The sequence below is a fragment of the Enhydra lutris genome, unplaced genomic scaffold (genome assembly GCF_002288905.1).
Source record: "Enhydra lutris kenyoni isolate GAN:26980312 unplaced genomic scaffold, ASM228890v2 scaffoldscaffold88, whole genome shotgun sequence".
NCBI lineage: Eukaryota > Metazoa > Chordata > Mammalia > Carnivora > Mustelidae > Enhydra > Enhydra lutris.
Window position 1 is genome coordinate 110,834 of NW_019154172.1, and position 23,800 is coordinate 134,633.

Below are 23,800 nucleotides of genomic sequence, written 5' to 3' on the forward strand. Positions count from 1 at the left end.
ATTTCTTTTCCTTTCTTTTCTTTTCTTTTTCTTTCCTTTCCTTTTCTTTTCTTTGTTAGTAAACTCTATATTTGATATGGGACTCTAATTCATGACCTTGAGATCAAGTGTCACCTGTCCTACTGACCGAGGAAGTCAGGTGCCTCTTTGGTTCTTTTTAAAGATTCTAGGCTGATAATGATTGAAGTTAGCTTGGTGATTTCAATATTTTGTAGGTATATTACATATGTTAAATTATCAAATAACTCTCCAAAGTTTTGGCACCAAGTCACCATAGATTTTGCCACATGACAGTGCTTAATGACTCTTCAGATTGGAGACTGAACTCCTTCATGCAGTCCTTCAGGAAGCCAGAGTCCCCCCACCATGGGCATTCTCACTGGCTAGGAGCTCAGGCACCTCTGCAGCCATCAGCACAAGGGGAGACATGACAAAGAAATACACACAAGAGGGTGTTTCCAGCCAGGTCTAGAAGGTCTAAATGCTCAAAATTTTATTTAGGATTTTATATATTTATAGAGAGAAAAGAGTAAAAGCAGGGGGGAAGGGCAAAGTGAGAAGGAGAATCAGAGAGATGCTGTGATGAGGAAGACAGGAGGTGGCTTTGCTTGGAAATTGCTTGGGCCACATAGAGCATGTCTCTATTGACTGTGGTTTGGCCAGGAGTAATGAGTACACTCAGGTCCCTATCCCTATGGCCTGCCATCAGGGGAGACCTCCCAGGGATTGCTTCGTGGACTCAGACAACATTGAGTGGTGAGAAAAGTTTCCTTTATTTAGAAAGGAAAAGTCAATCATGGCTATGATACTTTCTCTTCTTGGAGCTACATCACCATCCCCAGAACAGGATCCTGAACCACCTCAAGAACTACCTTTAGCTCCCACTGTGGTGCCTGTGGCAGCTTTAGAGCTCAAGAGGCATGGGTGGGAGTAAGTTGTGTGGGTGATATAGCTGAAGATACAGCAGAGGGGGAGGCATCTGCTTTAAGGAGGCTACTGTAAGATTTTATCAACAAAGAAATGCACAACTGAAACATTCATGAGTCTACTACTTTGGGGGATGTCTCTGGCTTAAAGGTATTCAAGATGGGTGGAATCCAAGGTGTGACAGCATAATTGCAGAATCGTGGAGGTCAGAAGAACAGGTGGGGCCTGAATGCTTCAGAGTTCCCAGACATCAGTTGGGGAAAGTTGGATGAAAACCATGAGTCTGACTTTCTACTCTATGTAGCCCCAAACTTTGAATCAGTACATGGTTGGTGATCTCTTTCCTGGAGGGGTCCAGCAAAAAAACAGAAGCATGGCAAGATCTCAGACACCCAGGAGGTACAGCATGTGTCTGTGTCACAGGAATCCATAGAAATTAGAGTTAGAATTCAGTTGTATACTTGAGATAAAAGCGCTTTGTCACTGGCAGAGTGAACAGAGAGTTCTGACAGAAACTGAGGAAATAAGACTGATGGATTGCTTTTCTGTGAGGGCTCAGTGAAGAGCTGGGGGGCAAATATTCAGCACCTGTGTAGAAAGCAGGGTGCAGTCATATTCATCCCACCCATTGGTGTTGCAAGCCTTTAGGGAGTAAAACAGCACCATATACTAGATTCCAGAGCTACTTACATGAAGGCCTGCCTTTGCTTAGAAGAGGTGCATTTGCACTAGCTGAAGTACACCTGAGAATCAGTGCAACATCCTGTCCCCCAAGAGACCACAACAAACAACTCACTCCTGTTAAGTTTCCTGATCATAGAGGGCTGCAAAGCTTCAGCTCTTAGGGAAAACACTAAGTAGCATTCTTTGTAATTTTTTAGCCTTTTTTTTTTTTTTAGTTTTTTTCTTATTTTTCCATCTTTTAAAAATAATTTTTATTATATATACGTGTGTGTGTGTGTGTGTGTGTGTGTATTCCTTTCTTTGTATTTTATTTTTTCTTTCCTCTTTTCTTTTCTGGACACAATGACGTGATGGAGAAATTCACCCCAAAAGAAAGAAATGGAGGTAGTACTCACTACCAGGGATTGAATCATGTGGATATAAGTCAATATCTGAACTAGAATTTAAAACAATGATTTGAAAGATACTAGGTAGGCTAAAAAAAAGGCATAGAAGACACTAGAGAATCTCTCACTGTAGAAATAAAAGAACGAAAATCTAGACAGGCCCAAATTTAAAATGCTTTACAGAGATTCAGTACCAAATGAAGATTATTAAAAGGATGGTGAATGAGGCAGAAGAGAAAGTCAGTGATATAGAAGATAAAATAATGGAAAATAAGGAAGCTGAAAAAGAGAAAGAAAACTATTGGATCATGAAGGAAGATTTTGAGAAATCAACATTTCCATAAAGTGAAATAATATGCAGAAAATAAGGGCCCCAGAAGATAAGGAGAGGGACAGAGGGGGAGAAGGTTTATTTCAAAAAATTGGAGCTGAGGACTTCCCTACCTGGGGAAAGGAAACATGTACTCAAGTCCAGGAGGCACAGAGAACCCCTCTCAAAATCAATAAAAATATGTCAGCATCTTGACATAAAACAGTCAAGCTTTCAAGTTTCAATGATAAGAGAAAATCCTGAAAGCTGCTCAGAACAAGAGGGTCTTAACCTACAAGGGTAGATACATAAGGCTAGCAGCACATCTATCCACAGAGGCTTGGCAGGCCAGAAAGAACTACATGATCTATTCAATGTGTTAAATGGGAAAATTATGCAGCCAAGAATTCTTAATCCAGGGAGCTTGTCATTCAGAGTAGAAGGAGAGATAAAGAGTTTTCCAGGACAAACAAAGACTTAAGGATTGTGAACATTAACCCAACTCTGAAAGAAACATTTTTGGGGATTCTTTGCGTGGAGATAGAGCCCAAAGGTAACAAAAATCCAGAAAGGAACAGAGACAGTCTACAGAAACAGCAACTTTGCTGGTAATACAATGGCACTGAATTCATATCTTTCAATAATTACTCTGAATGTAAAGGACTCAATGCTCTAATCAAAAGACATAGGGTATTAGCATGGATTAAAAGAAAAACAAGACCTATCAAAATGCTGCTTATGAAAGACTCACTGTAGAGCCAAAGACACATTGAAATTGAAATCAAAGGTATGGAGAATAATTTATTATGCTAATGGGCATGAAAACAAAGCTGGAGGAGCCATCCTTATATACCAGACAAACTAGATTTTAAACCAAAGCCTTTATAAGAGATAAAGAAGGACACACTATATCATAATTAAAAGAGTCTATCCAACCAAAAGATCAAATAATTGTATTTATGCCCCTAACTTGGAAGCAGTCAAATATATACATCAATGAATAACAAAATTGAAAAAACTCATTGATAATAATACAATAATTGTAGAGAACTTCAACAACCCACTCACAGCAATGGACATATCATCTAAACAGAAGATCAACAAGGAAAGAAGGGTTTTGAATGACACGCTGGACCAGATGGACTTCACAGCGATATTCAGAGCATTGCTTCTGAAAACAGCTGAAAACACATACTTTTGGAGTGCACATGGAACATTCTCTAGAATAGATCACATACTGGCCGAGAAATTAGGTCTCACTAGCACAAAAAAGTTTAACATCATACTATACATATTTTTAGACTATGGTGCCATGAATCTTGAAGTTAACCACAAGAAAAAATGTGGAAGGACCACAAATATATGGAAGTTAAAGAGCAGCTTATTGAAGAATGAATGGAGAACGAGGAAATTTTTAAAGAATTAAAAATTCATGGAAGCAAATGAAAATGAAAGCAGGACAATTTCAAGCCTTTGGGATGCAGCAAAGGCGGTCCTAATAAGGACGTATATGGAGATACAAGCCTTTCTCAAGAAACAAGTTATATTCTCCAATATATGACCTAACCTTAAACCTAAAGGTGCTGAAGAAAGAACAGCAAGTAAAACCTAAGTCCAGCAGGTGAAGAGAGATAATAAAGATTAGAGTGGAAATCAATGATATAGAACAGATCAATGAAACTAAGAGCTGGTTCTTTCAAAGAATTAGTAAGATGTATGAAACCTTAGCCAGACTTACCAAAAAGAAAAGAGAAGAACCCAAGTAAATAAAATGATAAGTGAAAAAGGAGAGCAGTCAACCAACATGGAACGAACAAGAGAATATTATGCGCAATTAAATACCAAGAAATTGGGCAATCTGGAAGAAATGGCTGCATTTCTAGAAGTCTATAAACTACCAAACTGAAACAGGAAGAAATAGAAAACTAAAACAGGCCCATAACCAGCAAAGAAATGGAATAAAAAACCTCCCAACAAACTAGTCTTGTGCCTGATGGCTTTCCAGGCAAATTCTAGGAAACATTTAAAGAAGAATTAATATCTATTCTTCTGAAACTGTTCCAAAGAATAGAAATGAAATGAAAAGTTCCAGACTCGTTCTATGAAATCAGCATTACCTTGATCTGCAAACCAAAGACCCCACCATAAAGAAGAATTTCAGGCTAATATCCCTGATGAACATGGATGCAAACCTGCTCCCCAAGATAATAACTAACAGGATCCAACAGTACATTTAAAGGATTATTCACCACAGCCTAGGGGGATTTATTTCTGGGATGCATGGTTGATTCCCCATTTATAAATCAACCAATGTGATACACCAAATTAATAAAAGAGAGGACAAGAACCACATGATCCTCTCAACAGATGCAGAAAAAGCATTTGACAAAATACAGTATCCTTTCTTGGTAAAACCATCTGCCATGTAGGGAAAGAAGAAAACACCTAAGTATCATGAAAGACCACAACAAATATCATCCCCATCAGAAAAAAATGAGAGCTCTTCCTCTAAGGTCAATAACACGACAGGGATGATCTGTACTCTCACCACTGTTGTTCAACATACCACTGGAAATCCTACCTTCAGCAATCAGAGAACAAAAACAAATAAAAGACACCCAAAGTGGCAACAAATATCTTTTGCAGATGACAAGATATTCTATGTAGAAAACATAAAAAACTCCACTGAAAAATTGCTAGAACTGATACAGCAATTTAGAAAAGTCTCAGGATATAAAACAAATGCACAGAAGTCAGTTGCATTCCTATACACTAACAATGAGGCATAAGAAAGAGAAATCAAGGAATTGATTCCATTAACAATTACACACACACACACACACACACACACACACACACACAAAATGACACCTAGGATTGACCCTGACCAAAAATGTAAAGGATCTGTACTCTGAAAACTATAGAACACTTAATGAAAAAAGATGGGGAAAATACAAAGAAATGGGAAAACATTCCATGCTCACAGATTGGAGGAAAAAATATTATTAACATATCTATGCTACCCAAAGAAATGTACACATTCAATGCAATCTTTATCAAAATACCATCAACATTTTTCAGAGAGCTGGAGCAAACTATTCTAAAATTTGTGTAGAAGCAAAAAAGACCCCCAAAGGACAACAGAATGTTGACAAAGGGAACCAAAACCAATTCTAGACATCAAGCTATGTTTCAAAGCTGTAATCACCAAGACAGTATGGTACTCACACAAAACCAGATACCTAGATCCATGGAGCAGAATAGAGGACCCAGGAATGGACCCTCAATTCTATGGTCACTAATCTTTGACAAAGGGGGAACAAATAACCAATAGAAAATGACAGTGTCTTCAACAAATGGTGTTGGGGCAATTGGACAGCCATGGGCAGAAGAATGAACCTGGACCACTTTCTTACACCATACACAAAAACAAATTCAAAATGCATAAAAGACCTGAATGTGGGCTCCTGGGTGGCTCAGCGGGTTAAAGCCTCTGCCTTCAGCTCAGGTCATGATCCCAGGGTCCTGGGATCGAGCCCTGCATCGGGCTCTCTGCTCCTCGAGAGCCTGCTTCCTCTGCTCTCTCTGCCTACTTGTAATCTCTGTCAAATAAATAAACAGTATCTTTAAAAAAAAAAAAAAAGACCTAAATGTGAGGAAGGAATCCATCAAAATCCTAGAGGAGAACACAAGCAAAAGCTTCTTTGACTTTGGCCACAATGACTTCTTCCTTAGACATGTCTCCAGAGACAAGGAAAACAAAACCAAATATTAACCATTGGGACTTCATCAGGAAAAAAAGCTTTTTGCACAGCAAATGAAACAATCAACAAAACTAAAAGGTAGCCTACAGAATGGGAGAAGACATTTGCAACTGACCTATCAAATAAAGGTCTAGTCTCCAAAATCTTAGAGGAGTTCATCAAACTCAACACCCAAACCCCAAAAATCCTAGCCCAGAAATTGCCAGAAGACATGAACAGACAAATCTGCAAAGAACACATAAATGGCTAACAGACACATGTAAAAAATGCTCAACATCACTCTTCACCAGAGTAATACAAATCAAAACTATAATGAGAGACCACCTCACATAAGTCAGATTGTTAAATGAATAGCTCAGGAAACAACTTATGTTAGCAAGGATACAGAGAAAAGGGAACCCTCTTACATTGCTGGTGAGAATGTAATCTGGTGCAGTCACTCTGGGAATAGTACGGTGGTTCCTTAGAAAGTTAAAAATAGAACTACCCTATGACCCAGCAATTGCACTACTAGGTATTTATCCAAAGGATTAGAATGGGCACATGCACCCCAATGTTACTATAGCAATGCCCACAATAGCCAAACTATGGAAAGAGCCATGATGTTCATCGACTGATGAATGGATCAAGAAACCTTGGTATATACACAATGAAATATTACTCACCCATTAGAAAGAAGGAAATCTTGCCCCTTGTAACAGTGTGGATGAAACTGGAGGGTATTATGTTAAGTGAAATAAGTCATTCAGAGTACGACAAATAGCATAAGATTTCACTCCTATGTGGAATTTAAGATACAAAACTGATGAACATGTGGGAAGGGGAGGAAAAATAAAATAGGCTAAAAACAGAGAGGGAGACAAACCATAAGAGACTCTTAACTACCGAGAACAAACTGAGGATTGCTGGAAGGGAAGTGGGTGGGAGGAAGGGGTAATTGGCTGATGGGCATTAAGGAGGGCTTTCGGTGTCATGAGCCCTGGGTGTTATATGCAACTGATGAATCACTAAATTCTACCTCCAGATTAACAATACACAATAAGTAAGCTAACTTGAATTTAAACAAAACTGAGATATAAAGGTTAAAAAAAGGTGTGCAAAAATGTGAAAAAATCACTCATTACTAGTTTTTAAAAAATATATAGCTATTTTTCATTTTAAACATGTATTAATGGAAGATGTATGTTCAATTTAAGAAATGACACAGATGACCATATGGGAAGGGGGGAAAGAAAAAAAAAAAAAGAGATGGAAACAAGCCAGAAGAGACTCTTAAGGATAGAGACAAATTGGGGTTTGATGGAGGGAGGTGGATGGGGGTTAGGCTACATGGGTGATGTGTATTAAAGAGGACACTTGTTGTCATGAGCACTGGGTTTGTATGTACATGATGAATCACCGAAGTCTACTCCAGAAACCTATTTTGCACTGTATGATCTCTAGCTAAAATTTAAATTAAACAAACAAACCTGTGTTAAGATGAGTTTGCTAATAGTACTTTAAGTGAATTAATAACTTTTTTAAACCTTAACATTTCTAATATTGTAGACATTAATACATGTAACCCATGTAATGAAAAGCTCTTTGATATCTTCAACAACGTTTTAAGTGTGAAAGGATCTTGTTGAGAGCAAAAATTGTGAGAATTGGGATCCCAGGAATGTCTCCGGCTGTCCTGCACCTGGTAGGCCACAAGAGGGCAGCATGCTCTCTGGTACTCACCCACAGGGGTCTCTCCACATCCCTTTATTTCCTTCTCTGCACTCTCTTGCACTGCACAGCCTCTTAATTACAGGAAGCAACCTTCTAATCATGGTCCTATCAAGACTAAGGCAGTCACATATTCCTCTGTAAATGTTTATCGGATGTCTCTATGCAAAGCTTATCACCCAAGGCTGAGTGAACAGGAGAATCCCCCTCTCTCAAAGAGTTAAGTATCTAGTGAAAGAGCGGGACCCAAAGGCCAGAAATTAGAACAGCAACAATGTGATGTGTGTGAAAGCCCCTTATGTTCTATAAAGGACTGAATGTTACAAAGAGATTCCTGACCTGACAGACAAAGGAAAACCAACAGGGAGATACTGAGATACTGGCCAGGAATTTCTGGAAGGATCTGGGTCCTCAGGAGCATAATAAGGACAAACACCATGTTCTGAGAGAGATAGGAGAGGAGGGATTGGAAAACTAGAAACCAGGGAACAGGAAGGGGAACGCTGGGTTTTTCTATCTGGAAGGTGAGATTTCCCAGAAGTCAGGAGAGTTTGAACAAAGACCACGGTTAAAATGGGGGGTAGAAGACATTCTAACTTGGGAGGAGTGCAGGGGGGATCTAGGGAGCAGGCCTACCAGAGGGGCCTCATTATAGAGGCAGAGGCAGAGTCCAAGGTGTCCCAAGCAGTCTGTCTCAGAGAACACAAGACGCTGGTGCATGAAGGCCATGAGCAAGCTAGGGGGTAGTCAGCCTTGGTGTGTACTAGCCCGAAGGTAAAGGGCAGTGGTCTGATTTACCCATGGCCATCTTAATACACCAGAGACATAGACTGAGCAGTGTGAGGGCAAGGGTATCAGGAGGCGTATGGTCAGGAGTCCAGATCAAGAAATCTCCATGGAAGAACATCTGGAAGTCCTGGGCTGAGATGGAGGGAAGGAGGATGGGGAAGAGGGAGGGAGGGAGGTGTGTAGGATGAGGCAGCAGATTGTGTGGCCAGGAATGAGCTCTGTCCCAGGAGTCATCTGCCCTGTGGGAAGAGGGAGCCTGACCTTTTTGACTGGGGGAGTTACAGGCAAATGGAGGGTATTGGGGAAGGAAGCAGACAGGGCCCTGGAGGCCTGAGGCCTGTGGTATTGAGGGAATCCCAAACCTCCTCCAGATTCAACAAAGCCTGGAGGCAGCCCTAGAAATGACTCATGGCCAGCAAGTTTAGCCTCCTCACTTGCGAAGATGAAAACAGATATAGCAGATGAACATAGGGGAAGGAAAGGAAAAATAAAATAAGATGAAAATTGAGAGGAAGGCAAACAATCAGAGGGGCTAAGGTAAAGGAGTCCTGGACAGTGGAATGAATAACTTCCACCAAAGCCGACCCAACAAGTCTGGCAGAGTTAGGGCTGGAGCCCAGTTCTTTGCTCTCCCTCTGCCATGACCTTTCACCCAGAGTCCCACAGGTGAAAAGAAGCAGAGCCTGCAGAGGTCCCACTGTGTGCCTAGTATCACCACACCTCCTTTACAAATCAGCTTGGAAGGGGTGAATTTCCTTGGGGACCAACAGCAGGATGTCTGCCTAGAGGGGCAGAGACAACCCCAGCCTTGGTCCTGGGCATGGGGAAAGAAGTACAGAGACAGGAAGAGAGCCACAGGAGAATGCCTGCTCACCTGTTTCCCCACTGGCTTTAACTCAGCTAAGGAAACCACATCCTTTTCTCCCAGGGGCAACCTCCCAGCTACTGTCCAAACTGAGAAATCTCCTCAACTCATTGTTAAGGCCAAGGACAGGCTGCCCCCAAATGTGCCATTTTGGTATGTTGATTATTTATTTATTTATTTATGATTTTATTTTTAAGCAATCTCTAAATGCTTCCTGCGTCTTGAACAAATAACTTCAAGATCAAGGGTCCCAAACTTCACTGACTGAGCCAGCCAGGTGCCCCTGGCATACTGATTTTCAGTCAAAGTTACTTAAGAGACAACCTATGCAAGGACACTTAGACCTTTCTCCATCCCCCTGAAAGCAGGAAATACATCTCACATGGAAAAGTACCATCCCTGAAGCAGGAGGTAAAGAGATGCCTTATCACCAGAGGTGGGGATTTTAGAGCCAAAAAGCCTTTAGAAACAACCCTTGTTACTTTTTACCAATTCACTCCTCCAGCCCAAACTCCATTTAGAATTCCTTACTAATCAAAGCTTCAAAAGTTAAGTGCTCTTCATCCTTTCAATGTCTCACACATTTATTGTCACTTTGTCTAAAATGTGTAAAAGCTTCCTGTCTTGGTCCCTTCTTTGAGTCTCAGTTGCATTATTGCGCCTCCAATAATTGTCTTAATTTGTCTCACATAATTTTTACTCTTAGTGCTGCTAAGACCTTGAGGGTAGAAGAACATCCCTCCCTTCATCAAGCCCTAGTAGGAGGCTCTGAGTCTCCCCAAGGGGAAGACTTACTTCCCACTACCTGCATCTCAACCTCTGGCATTGGGGAGCATTGAGGAGTTTGGGTGGGATGGGAGCCCCAACTGTGGGAGCCCAAAATAGGCTGCCTGTGTCAGGACCTCCACTGTTCAGCCCAGCCCTCTCTCAAGTCTGGGTGGGCCTGAGGTCATGGGGCTCACTGTGGCCTTCTCATATCAAAGAACCCATTGGGAATACAGGACCCCTGAGTGGGGAGTCCGTTGTGTTTCAAAGCCTGTCTATCCTCTCTGTCTTGCCAACTGCTGATCCTGCTTCCTGTCTCACTTTCATTCTGATTGGATGCTACAAGATCACAGTCAATAGCTCTGCAGAAAGTCGCTGGACAACAGACGAGCACTCATTTCACACTCACTCCTTCCTTCATTTAGTCATGCACTCCCTCCTTCATTAGTGCATGCACTCATGCACTCAACAAATGCTCCTTTCCTGCAAAGCCTAAGGAGGGAGTCTCTTGCTCCAACCTAGGACGGCAGAGGTGAATGATCCTGCCTGCCAAGGCAGGGTAGTGGATATGGGCAAGAAGGTGAAGAACTGCAGGGCCCAGCAGAGGTTACACACCACCTGCCTGCAGTCCTGTTTGGCTTGGCTTGGCTTCACTGTTAAGGCTTTTGTTAGAAGCAGATGTTTTCACAAAGAATTCAGAGTTCCAGGACCATGGATAGGGTTAGCAACAGCGAGTCCGTTTTCCTACTGGCTGCCCTTGCCTGAGGCTGAGTTGGGGCTGTCCCCTCTGGTTAAGAATGATGCCAATCACCAAGGTCTCCACCACTCCCTAGTGTCTCCAACCCCGAAGCCCCCCTGTCAGTTGCCACCGGTTACCTTCCTGGTGGTGTTGTTGCTGTTCTTGGGCCAGCAAACTTCAGCCCTTGACTCCCACTACCTGCAAGGAAGTTTGTGTGCCCCGTTCTGTGCAGAGTGAGAAGTGCTTTGACAATGACAGCAGAGGGCGCTGTGGGAGAACACAGGAGACGTGCCCAGGGGCTTGCCCAGGTGGCCTGGAACCAGAGATTAGCCCTACCAGTGGTGAGGAGAGAAGACACCCAGGACAGCTGCTGGCTGTGGTCTGCACTTCTTCCATTCATTGGCTCAAACAGTGGAAGGCTGACCCCAGCAGGGTGTGCACCCCAGGTTTCCATTCTTGTGTTCCTGGGCTGTCCCTGCACAGTTCACTCAGTCATAAGTGAGTCACTTATTCACTCAAGCATGCATCCAGCCAGCATTTATTAAATACTTGTGTGTTTGGCATTGTGCCCTGCCCTGTTCTTATCCCCCAAGAGTTCAATATGTGATTAGGAATTTAGCATAGAAGATTATGTGTTCTCCATGTATTGTGACTCACTCACGAAGTTCCCAGAGCATGTGGCATTAGTGTATGGCACACAGCAGGTGCTCTACTGATACTTGTGGTGTGAATGAATAAAAAGATAACTAATTATAATACCTCTTATTTACTGAGCTCTTTCAAAATTATATGTACTGTCATAATGCTCAAGGTAGGTCCTGTTACTACCCTATTTTATTGATAAAGTGAACCCCAGAGAGGTTAAGTAAATTGCCTAAGGTCACACAGCCAGTCTGAACTCCTAGCAACTATTCCCTGTACCATTGCAGTAATGCAAGGCAAGATGCACTTGTGGTCAAGGTTTAATACATAGGGCAGCCTTGGGCTTTCAGAGGGCAGAGTGGTCATGAGGGCTGGAGCAGAGAAGAAAGTCTTCATGAATACTGGACAGAAGGAGCAGTAGAGGAGGGAGACCATCTTACCTGATGCAAGAGGGAATGGTTGGAGGAAGGCAGGGGTTAAGGGATGGTGCCCACACATGGTATGGGTTCTCCACACATGCTTCCTGGGTCGAGGGGCTGGGGTGCCAGTAAGGACATATCCTTCAGCAAATGTGAGGTCTTCCATATTTCAAGCCCCAGGCTGTGTGCTCAGGAGGACATGAACATGAGCAAGAACTTCCCCCGAAGAAGGACAAGAAGGCAAAAGCAAAATATGCAAATGTCTATGCTCCAGGAGAGGAAATGCTGAGAGTCAGAGTGGTGTGGGAGCAATTTTCTAGGAGGAAGAGATTGGTTTCCATTGGGAAGAACAGAGCAGGCTCCTGGATGGACTAAGGCATGAGTGGTGGCAGGATCTCACTCTGTAGTGGGGAAGGGCACCCTGGGATAAGAGCAAAAAGACAAATGCCCAAAGGGGAATGGGGCAGGTTGGCCCCATATGCCCCCAGCTGAGGGCCTGGAGGTGGCTGACAGGGCAGGGTAGGCCCACTCCCAGAGGGCTATGTGTGCTGCGCTAAGCAGCTCAACTTTCTCCCCTGGGTGATGGGGAGCTGGGGGAGTTTTATAGGACAGGGACTAGTGTGGCTTAATAAGAAACAACAGAAAAATACTTGTCTTCTGGGGTGCCTGGGTAGTCCAGTCAGGTGGGCATCTGAGTCTTTGTTTCAGGTCAGGTGAAGAGCTCACGGGTCCTGAAATCAAGCCCCTTGTAGTGTTCTGTTGCTAGCAGGAGCAGGGTTGAAGATTCTCTCCCTCTGCCCCTCCCATCGTGCTCTCTCTCTTTCTCAGTCTTTCTCAAATAAATATATCAATCTCTCTCTGTCTCTCTCAAATAAATAAATAAATAAACAAATAAATAAATAAATAATCTTTAAAAAATTAGTTGTCTTCTAAGCTCTAAGTTCCTAGAGGGCATGGCTCTAATTCTGGGAACAGGGTTATAAAGAGTAATGTTGAGGAATGTAGAAAGCCATCTACCCTGAGGATTTCTCCTCAGACTCTGGGAGGTGCAATGTGAATTGCCCTTTACCAGGAACCAGGATGTCTGGGCCCAGTTCCTGCTGCATCACTAACTCACTGCATAGCCTTGTTCGGGTCACTCCATGGAGGTCAATTTCTTCATCTGTAATAGAAGGCGCTACTCACCTTTGAGGGCTCTTCTAACCCAGCACAGCCTCTATTAAGCTAAGATCCCATGCCAACCCCTCATCCTCCTAAGAACACTGGACAGATCCAGGCAGATATGGGAAGGCTCAGTGATCCTTGCTGGGCTGTCCACATGAGGGAGGCACAGTGGGACAGTTGCCCAACGGAGTCTTCAGCCCCTACCAGCCACTGGCTGACCCAGGTGGGAAGGCCCAACCTCCCAGGGGTCCAGAAGATAGCTGAAGTGTGACAGGTGCCAGAGGAGAGGAAGAGCAGGGGGTTGGGTGGAGGGGAAGGGAACTAACCCAACAGCTTCCTTCCAAACCAGCTCTAGACCCAGGGCTCAGTATTTCACTAAAGGACAAAAGAGCTCTGTGAACATTTCCTGCCCTACTTCAGCCCACTCCTCTCAGTGACAACTCAGCTCAGGGTCAGCTCTCTGTTGGCTCCTCAAGCAGTCTTCTCAGGAAAGCTGAGTGTCCAGGCCAGGGCTTGACTAGAATTGCAGGCTCAGCACCACACTGTCAGAGCCTTTAGTGTGGCTCTCCAGCCTAGGCAAGTGAGCTGCCAGCTTCCTCAGACAGGAGCCCACCCTCCAACTCTGTTTTCCTCCAGGCCCCTCTACCCACTTAAATTCTACAAAATCTTCCTTGTGGAGGCCCTCCTTGACTGACTTGTCCACATTAAAACTTCCTTCACATTTCTTAGCTCATGGTCTGCTAGAGCCTTCTGCCTTCAAATGTTCTGCTTTCTGGACTTCTCCAGATATTTTAAAAAACATTTCTTCCATGTGTGGGAGAGGGCCTTCTTCCAGTTCAGTTGGATACCATGCTTGTTATACTTCATTGACTCCTTCATTCCTGACAGCAGCTTGATGGCATTGTCTTCTAAGCCCCCTAACACCTACTTTTCCATCATTCAGGAAGAGTCCCTGCTCTTGCAACCAGGGCTACCTGGTGTTTCTTATTAGATGGTCCCCTAAACCACCCTCAGGATCCTCTAAAGGGGGGTTGGTGAGTAAACTTGAACCCTACCTTCAGGGGGAATGCTGCTTATTGGGTAGGCTAATGTTTTCCCCTAAAAGCCCAGTTCTGGGGCCCTTGGCCTGTTCCAGATCACTGGCAACACTACACTTCTTGGCCTGCATGTAGTCAGGGTGCACCCATTTGGCCAACCAGGGCCTTACAGGAACTTGCAAGCCTATGGAGCTAGAGCCCACACCCAAGCACCTGTACATTCACCCTGACATGGTAGATGCCTATTGGTGACAGTCTGTCCCCTTTGGACTTGCCACCCATGGCGTCCCAGGCTTCCAACAACCAGGGCACTGAGTGCCTCTTATTGGAGCTTACAATAGCCAACTTACTGGCTCTGACTTAACAAGGCAGGGCAGTGTGCTCTCTTTCTGCCTTCAGGAGAAATATGCACATTTATGTAGATAAGGGTTTGGGATTATACAGATGCCTTGTTCCCCCAAGATCCTGCTCCTGTATCCCAGTGTCTCCTGACTCCTGCCTTGTTCTAAGTCCCTGGCTACCATGACCTTCATGGCCCAGACACGGACAGCTCACCTTCATCATTGGACTTAGGTAGCTGGGGCCCTGCAGGCCCAAAGAGATGGAAGCCTGGTTCCAATCACTTCATTGTCTCCATCATGGAGGGGGTGCACACACTTAAGATCACACTGAGGCAGCAGTGACAAACTGATGCCCGTCAGTCCCTACTGGGTCCTGCTGCCTGAAGGACCCCTTGGTTCTCTAGCAGAAAGAGTTCCCAGGTATCTTCTATTAGGTGATACCCCCTCCCCAAATCTTCAGGGCCCACACAGGCAAGGCAGTCAAGGAATCTCCAGCCCTCCATTCAGGAGGACTGTGTTCATGAATGTCCTGTTCCACATCCCGGGCTACTCTGCACCAAGCTGGAGTATGCAGAGCACTCTCCTTTCAGCTGACCTGAGGCCTTTAGGACACTGCAGGCTCCTGGAGCCACGGCTGATCCCTGGTCACCTGCACTGTCTCCAGAGTAGTGGGGGCAACACACCAAAAATCATCCTGATCTTGAGGGGGTAGTTGACATACGCCAAATTCCAAGCACTAAGCTACACAAATGCTCAACTTTTCCCCTACGGGTAAAACCACAAGTATCTGCACCACCTTGCCAGGATGGACGCAGCAACTGATAAAAGTAGCCCAAGCCCAACGGGATACCTGGGAATACTGAGTGCTGATTAAGTCTTGGACCCTAGCAAGCAGACTCTCACCATTTCAAAGCTGCTCCAGAAAAATTTGGGGGTTGACTCCCTCTATCCTGAAAGGTATACAAGTGGTTAGGGAGCAGCCTGATCTCAAGAGGCCTGCCCAAGCATGGCTGACGGGGGGTTAACTGCACATGCACACACTGTGCATCAACAGGGCAAGAAACAGGAGGGGCTGGTCACTGGAGCAGGCTTCTGTGGGCTCAAGGTCATCTGCATCATTCCAAACTCTAATTACACAGTTTTCCATTGAAGGTAGAAGAGAAACGGAGAAACGGAGAAACCAATCATTCCAGGACAGAGCTGGACAGGCTGGGTAAGGCATCTTCTAGTAAGACACACTGGGGAGACTTTATTGCTGGTCAAGCCCAGGACCCCATCCACAGTGGGTCCAAATGGGTACTGACCATGGCCAGCTGAAAACTGCAGGCTCCATGGAGGTATCACATTCCCTGACTTCAAGCTCTACTAGAAAACTCTAGTAATCAAAACAGTAGGGCACTCAAACATATAGAAATGAGCATGTTTTTGCCAAAGACACAGCTGGAAGATACTGGAATATATTCCCAGAACAGTGTTAGTTGGCTGGAAAGTGATTCTTCCAAGAAGACTCCTCTCAGTTCCCTGGTTCTGGAAGAACCCTTGACCTGACTAGGCACCAAGTCCAAATAAGGATTTGCAGTTCTGCCTCATTATGATTCTTGGGAAGTGAGATGGGGACTGTGCCACCAAAATCCGGGCCCAAGGCCCCCCACCTGCTCTGTGTCACCCTGCAAGCAGGTGAGCGCCAGATGAGGCTGGTGACCTCTCAGGCTGAAGTCATATATTTCTCATTCTCAGTGGTCTTCATCCATTCATATTCACCTCAAGTCCCTTTCCGTTGGATTGCTAGGGCCCCGTGGTAGGGAGAAATTACCCATTATGCCCCAACTCAACATCCTCAGGCCTCCACTGGAAGCTTTATGGTTGAAGGACCTGGGGTTTGCTTGCCATGCAGCCAGAGCTGGGTTGTCACCAAAGAGGCACTTGTAAATGCTGCATGAAGGATGGATTCCTCTATGACATCTGGGATGGAGGGAACCAGGAGCTCTCCTGGAGTACAAATCTCATAGGGTCAAAAACTCTACCTCCCAGCCTGTGGGAGAAGTCTCCCACATGTTTGGAAGCAGCCTGTATTAGAGAGCACACCACTGTCCTTCACAGCTCCTGCCAGCCCTGAGAGACCCTATGATATCTAAAAGCAAAACAACCTAGTGGGCCAGTTCTGATGTGGGAAACAAAGGCAGAAGAAAAATTATTCAATTTCCATACTACCTACACCCACTGATAAGTCCTTGAAACAGGCAGAGTAACTTTCCTCTAGGAACTCAACTGCCTTGATGTTAATACTTTGCTACAGGTGAAAGGCAATTCTAGCCCCAAACCACCCCCACCTCCCAGATCCTATAGGTTGACTTTAACATATAAGAATTCCTTTGGAAACTTCCTTTATCTCTAAATCCCCCAAGATATGTGCTGATAATCACCTCCCAAGCATATGGCCTACCCATATACATCTAAAGGGTCTCTTACTAAGGTTTTTTTTTTTTTTTAAAGATTTTATTTATTTATTTGACAGAGAGAGATCACAAGCAGGCAGAGAGGCAGGTAGAGAGAGAGGAGGAAGCAGGCTCCCTGCTGAGCAGAGAGCCCGATGTGGGGCTCGATCCCAGGACCCTGAGATCATGACCTGAGCCGAAGGCAGCGGCTTAACCCACTGAGCCACCCAGGCGCCCCATCTTACTAAGGTTTTATTAGATGGTAATAAATGACCTTTTCCCAACAATATGTAGTCCCCCAAAGGCCTTGGAAAACTTACTTCCAAAATTCCTTAGAGACTTGCCCTATCCCTAACCCCCTCCCAACCCGAAAGTATATAATGGGCCACTCCTCATGACCCCAGTGCAGCTCTTTCTGCCTGTGGGTCCTGTCCCTGTGTTTTCATAAAACCACCTTTTCACTGGAAGTGGTATTGTCTGTTATGCCAGAGTTGCAGGGGCCTGAAAATAGTCCTTTTGTCTTCAGGGGAATGGAACACATCCTGGAGAAAAGTAAGGTTTTAATACGTTCTAAAGTTATGCTTAAGTCAGTTGAGCCTCTTTTTAGACTTCAAATAAAAGGTCCTTCATTGTAGTATGCAATGAGACAGTGGTCATGTATGGACAATAATTTTGTGTCCTTACCCAGAATTACATACACAGAGGGCAAAGCACGGTGCTCAATCAGTAAGTCCATAGCAGCGCTGTGACAATAGTGCGGGCAGACAGTCCTTCCATCTATCTCTCTTTTACAGTATCATCCTGTCCTCCTGGAAGACATGGGACACTGATGTCCCACCTCTTCCCAGTATATTGGCTGCAAAAGTAAATGCAGGTGCAAAAGTAAATGCAGAAAACAGCCTCACGAGTCTGTGGAAACAGCAGCTGCAGTACCAGCAGCTACCTTTATCCTAATAGTGATACCTTGCATATTTAGAGTTTTGCCTTATTGTTGTTCAAGAAAATCCACTAAAGGGATTTGGATTGATTAGACTGCCATTGCCCAATGTGAACTTGGGACCTTGTGCTTCTGAACATGAGGGCAGAGCTTGTATGTGCTGGGTGGTGACCGGGTTTATGGAAATACAAGTAAGGGAAAGCTGTGTTGCACTATGTGTGACCCAAGGATTTAGAGGATATGGAGTCTTATCACTGTTGGTACCAAATATATTGAGCTGTTGGATTAGAATATATTGAGAATTTCTCAAATATATTGAGAAGTTGGATTAGATTCATTATACAATAAAAGCCACCTCCCTTCTCATATGGATTATAGGATTTGCATTTTTCCTCTTGGTTTAACTACTCAATAAAAGTAGTACTATTAAGGGGGCTTGGTTAGCTCAGTCTGTAGAGCATGTGACCCTTGATCTTGGGGTCCTGAGTTCAGCCCCATGGTAGGTGTAGAGTTTCCTTTAAAAAAAAAAAAGAGAGAGAGAGAGAGAGAGTTTACTTAATACCTAAGAAAAAGGGTGGGGGACCTGAGTGGCTCAGTTGGTTAACTGTCTGAATTTTGATCTCACCTCAGGTTTTGATCTTAGAGTTGTGAGTTCAAATCCTGCTTTAGGCACGGAGCCTACCCCCCCCCCAAAATAACATTTACTTAAAAAAATTAATTCTCTTTTTTCAATATACTTTATTGTTTGTATTCATTTTGTTATCTTTTGATTTTCCCTGCTTTTATATATGGTTGCTGACATTATTTTTGTGATTCTATGATTGTCCATTTAGAGGTTTGCATTGATGTTAAGTATTTCTTAGGGACTAGAGGCTCATAAAGTACATTAAGAAGCAAAAGGATGAGAATAGAACTACTTCAGTAAATTCATTTTAATAAATGCAGTTGAATTCTTCATGGAAAGCTTCTTGAACAGACTCTTCATTATGGACAAGAAATCTCTTTTAAAAGAAAACTAAAAACAATGGACAACAATAAAGATCATCTTTGCAAGTCATATCCAACCTACATACTTGCAAATCATTGTTTCCTCTATCCCCATCCCTGCCCTGTAAGCTATAGACCAGTACTTCCCTGTGTGGAGAGGTAAGCTATGTGAATTCACCATGACAGGTGTTCCACTGTGTATCTACCCCACATGTTCTGCCAGCTGATTATATCTTACTGTCCCAGTAGTACTGTCTTGATTAAATGGATTTGAATAGAACCCTGGCAGTTTATTTCAGCATATAAAGTTCAGTTTTTAGAAAAATCCAAAAGTGTGTCAGATCTTTTGGATCCATTACAACCAGAGTGGCATGCAAAGTTGAAGAAGAACTTGAAGTGGAGAGAAGTTTGGGCTGAAAAATGTGGTATAACTAAAAAAGTTATCCTGGAAACCTTTCATCTCTGACTTGGGTTATTTCACTAGGGAGCCTCATTGGAATCTAAACTCACACATCAGTTTCACTACTATCTGCTTTGCCATAATGAAAGCTGCTCATATGGTCCTGAGTTTACTTTTAGGCCAAAGCCCTAAGATGGGCCCCCCAATTCCTTTTGTATGTGCCCCCTTGGCTTCATTACCAGGTAAAGTTACCAAGAGGCTGCTAGGTCTGGATCTCTAGCTCTGTCTCTCTCCTGGGCATCAGGCATATTCCACTTAGAAATCGCAGGTCTAGGAGAGTCACTGTGCCTCAATTACACTTAATTATGTATCCCACCCTCTATACACCCCCTCTTGGGTTTCTGAGTCAGGTCACTGCCCCCCCCACCCCAGATACCATCCTTCTCCTACTTGAGCTTGACATCCATAACCTTTCTATTATTCAGTAACTCCTTACCATGTGTTCTAATTTCTGTTCCCTTCTAAGACAAACTTTAGCAGCCTTTGGAAAAACATCCACAGACTTGGGGGGGGTGTATTATCAAGTTTATTGCTCCATGCTGCTCTAGAACATTCTAAAGATTGAGAGTTCTTTAGACTCTATATACCAGGGGCTTGGTTCACCTTTTATGCGTGTGACTCATGTTCCTAGAGCTGTGCATGGTGGTCCCTCTGGATATTTCTCACATCCTATTTGAGAACTTGGTGGACTCAGGTCCTCTGTGGTCCGTAGTCTGTGTCCTCATCTCATTGTGCCTTTTCTCTCTTGTCTCTATTAGGTAAATCATAAGAAACAGAAGTTTGCTACCCCAGTGTTATGGTTCTGAGGAGCAGGTGAGAAAATTGTGTTTCTCTCTAATATGCTCCTCCTCTGGGTCACACATTTGCTGGTCAGCTGTCATCTCTTTTCATGAGATGGGGTCTTTGCCTTCCTCCCTGTCTCTCATTTCCTGCCCTTCCCCATCACCACCTGTGAATGTCAGCCTCTGACATTTCTTTGCCCAAGTGGTGGCTACTAATTGCTCCCACAGAGCACCATCAGCAGAGTAAACAAAAAGAGAAAGGAAGGTTACCCAGGAAATTCAAAAGGCTGGGTACATCTTCAGAAGAAAGATGTACTGCCCATCACCTGGCCCATCCTCAAGGGCCTGCCTCCAGGGAGGCAGGAAGTGTTTTGGGGAATGAGAGAGCAAACCAAGGCTCCCCTTTCCCATGTGGTATCTCAGACCTTGGCCTGCAGAGTTTTCTCTGAGTTTCTCTATGTTGGTTTGTGCAAACATCAGCAGCCTTTGCAATGGTGATGCCCACTGGCTTTGCTTACCAGACTTTGCTCCTCTGGGAGACTTCTGAGCCAAGTGACCTGCCAGTGCTCCCTCCTAATGACCATTCTCATCTGCAGAGTGAACTCTGTTGCAGAAGCTGTGCAGTCAGCAGGAGAATGGGTATCTAGGAGTAGCAGAGAAATTTTGCTCATGGATCATTGCTATGGGTCTTCTACTTCCTTTTGGTGACTGCTTCCAAATGCCCAATCAAGTTCAGCTCTGTTGGTGCAAGAAAGAGAATTTACTTCAATCTCTGAGGCAGGTTATACTCAAAATAGTGACTATGGTGTGTGTCTGCCCAATCACTCTATAATTTAAAACCAACAAGTGATGCCGGCAGTTCTCGCTTCAGCCATTCATCAGCTCAGTATGTCTGTGTATCTGCCGTCTTTTTTTTGGCTAGGATATTTTTCAGTATATTTAACCAAATCTATCTTTCTTTCTTTCTCTTAAAAGAAAAGGGTGGAATTTAATCATAATTTACAGGACACTGCAAGATAGGAGATTCCACATAGAAATAAGAAACCCACTGAGAGGAGGAGCTTCGTATAGTTCATACAGTTTGGAACTGGTCAAGTAGAGCTTTGTTGTAAAAAGTGCTATAATAACAAAACACATTTAAAAAGAGTTCTTAGTAGAGAAACAATAAGACAAATTTCTACCAGATGGAGTACACAACAAACAACTTTCTGCCTCAGCTGTACAATCTTAAAATTAAAGGTCCCAGGAGTTCTATCGTGAACCTGGAACATATACCCTTCAGAGGTAGTTTCTGGCACAACATTCTGATCTTCCTCTTCCTCTACAGAGAAATACTTCTCAATCAAGTTTAATGAAGCTTTGTACACAGACTCATTTTCATGGTTTTGTAGAGCCTCAATTTTGTCCAAATCTCCACATTCTTCAATCATTATACTAAGTTTTTCCATTTCACCTAGTTTCTCAGCAGCCTGAAAGATATTTGAAATGGCATCCAGAATAATTTTGGTATCCTTTTCAGTTAAAACGTTCATCAATGGTTCTATTATGCCACAATGAATGAGGTATACAATCTGTTCAACTGTTCCACCACTTGTATAGTTGGTCATAGCCCAAACAGCTTCCTTTTGTGTCTTAAAGTCTGCCTTAGAGAGAACACCAATGACTAATGGGACTAATCCATGATTCACAATTTGCTGTATCTGGTCCTGGCGGCCAGGTGTGATGTTTGACATTGTCCACGTGGCTTCCTTCTGAATATTAGTTTTGGGGTTCATTAGCAGGCTGAGAAAAACAGCAAGTGCTCCTGCATCCATTAGAACCTAAGTCTGTTCATCTGTCCAGTGACAATATTTCCTATGGTTCTTAGCACAGGAGTCACAATGGGCAATTCAGTAACTCCTAGAAGCTTCACAAGCTGGGGCACAACTCCTGTTTCACAACCATTTCAATCTGTTCTTTTGGACCATCAGTAAGGTAGGAAATGGCCCAGCAGGTATCTGCCAAGACTTCTTGATCATCGTGATGCAGGAGACAAACGAAGGTAGGAAAAATCCGCTCAACAGCATCTAACGGGGGGTACAGGATTCTTGTTGCAGCAAAGGTTTGTCCAAGTAAGTGTCCAAGTAAGGTTACATAATTAATCACATGCTAACGATGACATCAGGAACTGCAAGGAGAGCCAAAAGCGGATCAACTGCACCATATTTGATAACCAAGTCTTGAAAAACTGAACCATCACCTGCAATATTTCCTAGAGCCCATACAGCTTGTTCATTGATGTGGGCATGGGAAGATGCCAAGAAATGAATGCTGGGATAGCACCTCCATCTACCACAGCCTTGGTCTGTTCTGATGTACCGGAAGCAATGTTAGTGAGAGCCTAAGCAGATTCAAACAGAATGGGACTACAATCAGTTCTGCCCAAGAAGGACACAAATTTTGGATTCAAACCCACTTGGATTATATTGTCTATGGGGGGCTGCTTTTCCCTAGAAAGCAGTTTCCTAGCAGCTTGAGTAGCCTGGAACTGGCTTTCCAAATTGTTGCTATCTATGCCTTTGACAATGTCATCAACACACCAATTTATAGTGTGCTGGTTGTTGTGGTTTTCCTGCAGTGGAGAGGTAACATCATGGGGAAATGAGCTTACATTTCTCCTTTTCAGCATCTGGTCATTCTTCTTAGCTTTCCTCAGCTCCACATTAAGTTCTATTCGATGTTGCCTCATTTCTGTACTGGCTTTCCCCTTGTTCTTAAGGCAGGCAGCTGGTGAATTAGCATTCTTGTTGGTGGACATGGTTATGAGACAAAGGGAAAAAGCTACATGGCCAGCTCAGGCTTCCATGAGAGGTGGTCCAGGACACACAGGCTGTGGGTCAGCTGCCCTCAAAACATGACCACGGATCACCCCAAAGATGGTATCCCAAATTTCCTTTCTTAATAGATGACCCATCTTGACAATGTCTAGCCTGCTTTCTTCAGTGATGATTTTAATGTAGCTCTGAGCTTGTATTGTTGACTTTACTGGTCACAGACATTCCTTCAGAAGTGGTGCCATGCAGCAAGAGATTTGTTCTCAGTGGGCTGCAAGGTTCCACCTAGACACAGAGGGTGGGGTGGGCTTCAATCCTGGGACAGGGTATTCCGATTCCCACACACTTTGTGTTAGCTCAAAGGGAGTCCGAAGTTCTACTGGAGGTCTGGTGGATGGGTTGGCTCCAATCTTATCTGTTTACAACTGATAACAAGAAAGAACCTTCCCCAGAGCCAGGGATCTGCTGCCCCTCACCAGGCTTCCAGCCATTCTCAGGCAGCCCCTTCCAGCTGGACCTTGTTTCCAAGTAAACCTAGGCTCCTCTGCCATGAAATGCAAAACTCCTTTTTACAATACCTGTGGTTAAATGAGAGCAAGGGACAGAAAGCTGAAAAATAACAGCTTTCTCCCAGCTAGGCCATCAGCCCTTTCCCTCCCTGGAGCTGTCTTAAGCAAACAGCCAGAGATGGGACATTCCATCCCTCTGCCTGGACTCTCAATCCTGTCTTGCCGGCAAGACATTTCCTTTGTTTTTCCTACAGATTCCTTTAAAATGCATATTTTCAGAACCTTATTTGACATAGAAACTATCATGATTTCTGAGATTTGCTTTCAAAGACTCC

The 23,800-nt window shown here is 43.9% G+C and overlaps 1 pseudogene; it reads right to left on the bottom strand.

The window, feature by feature from the left end:
- The window catches only part of LOC111161979, a 27,191-nt pseudogene extending 4,251 nt beyond the window's left edge, over positions 1-22,940 (bottom strand).
- Between the last annotated feature and the right edge of the window lie 860 nt (positions 22,941-23,800).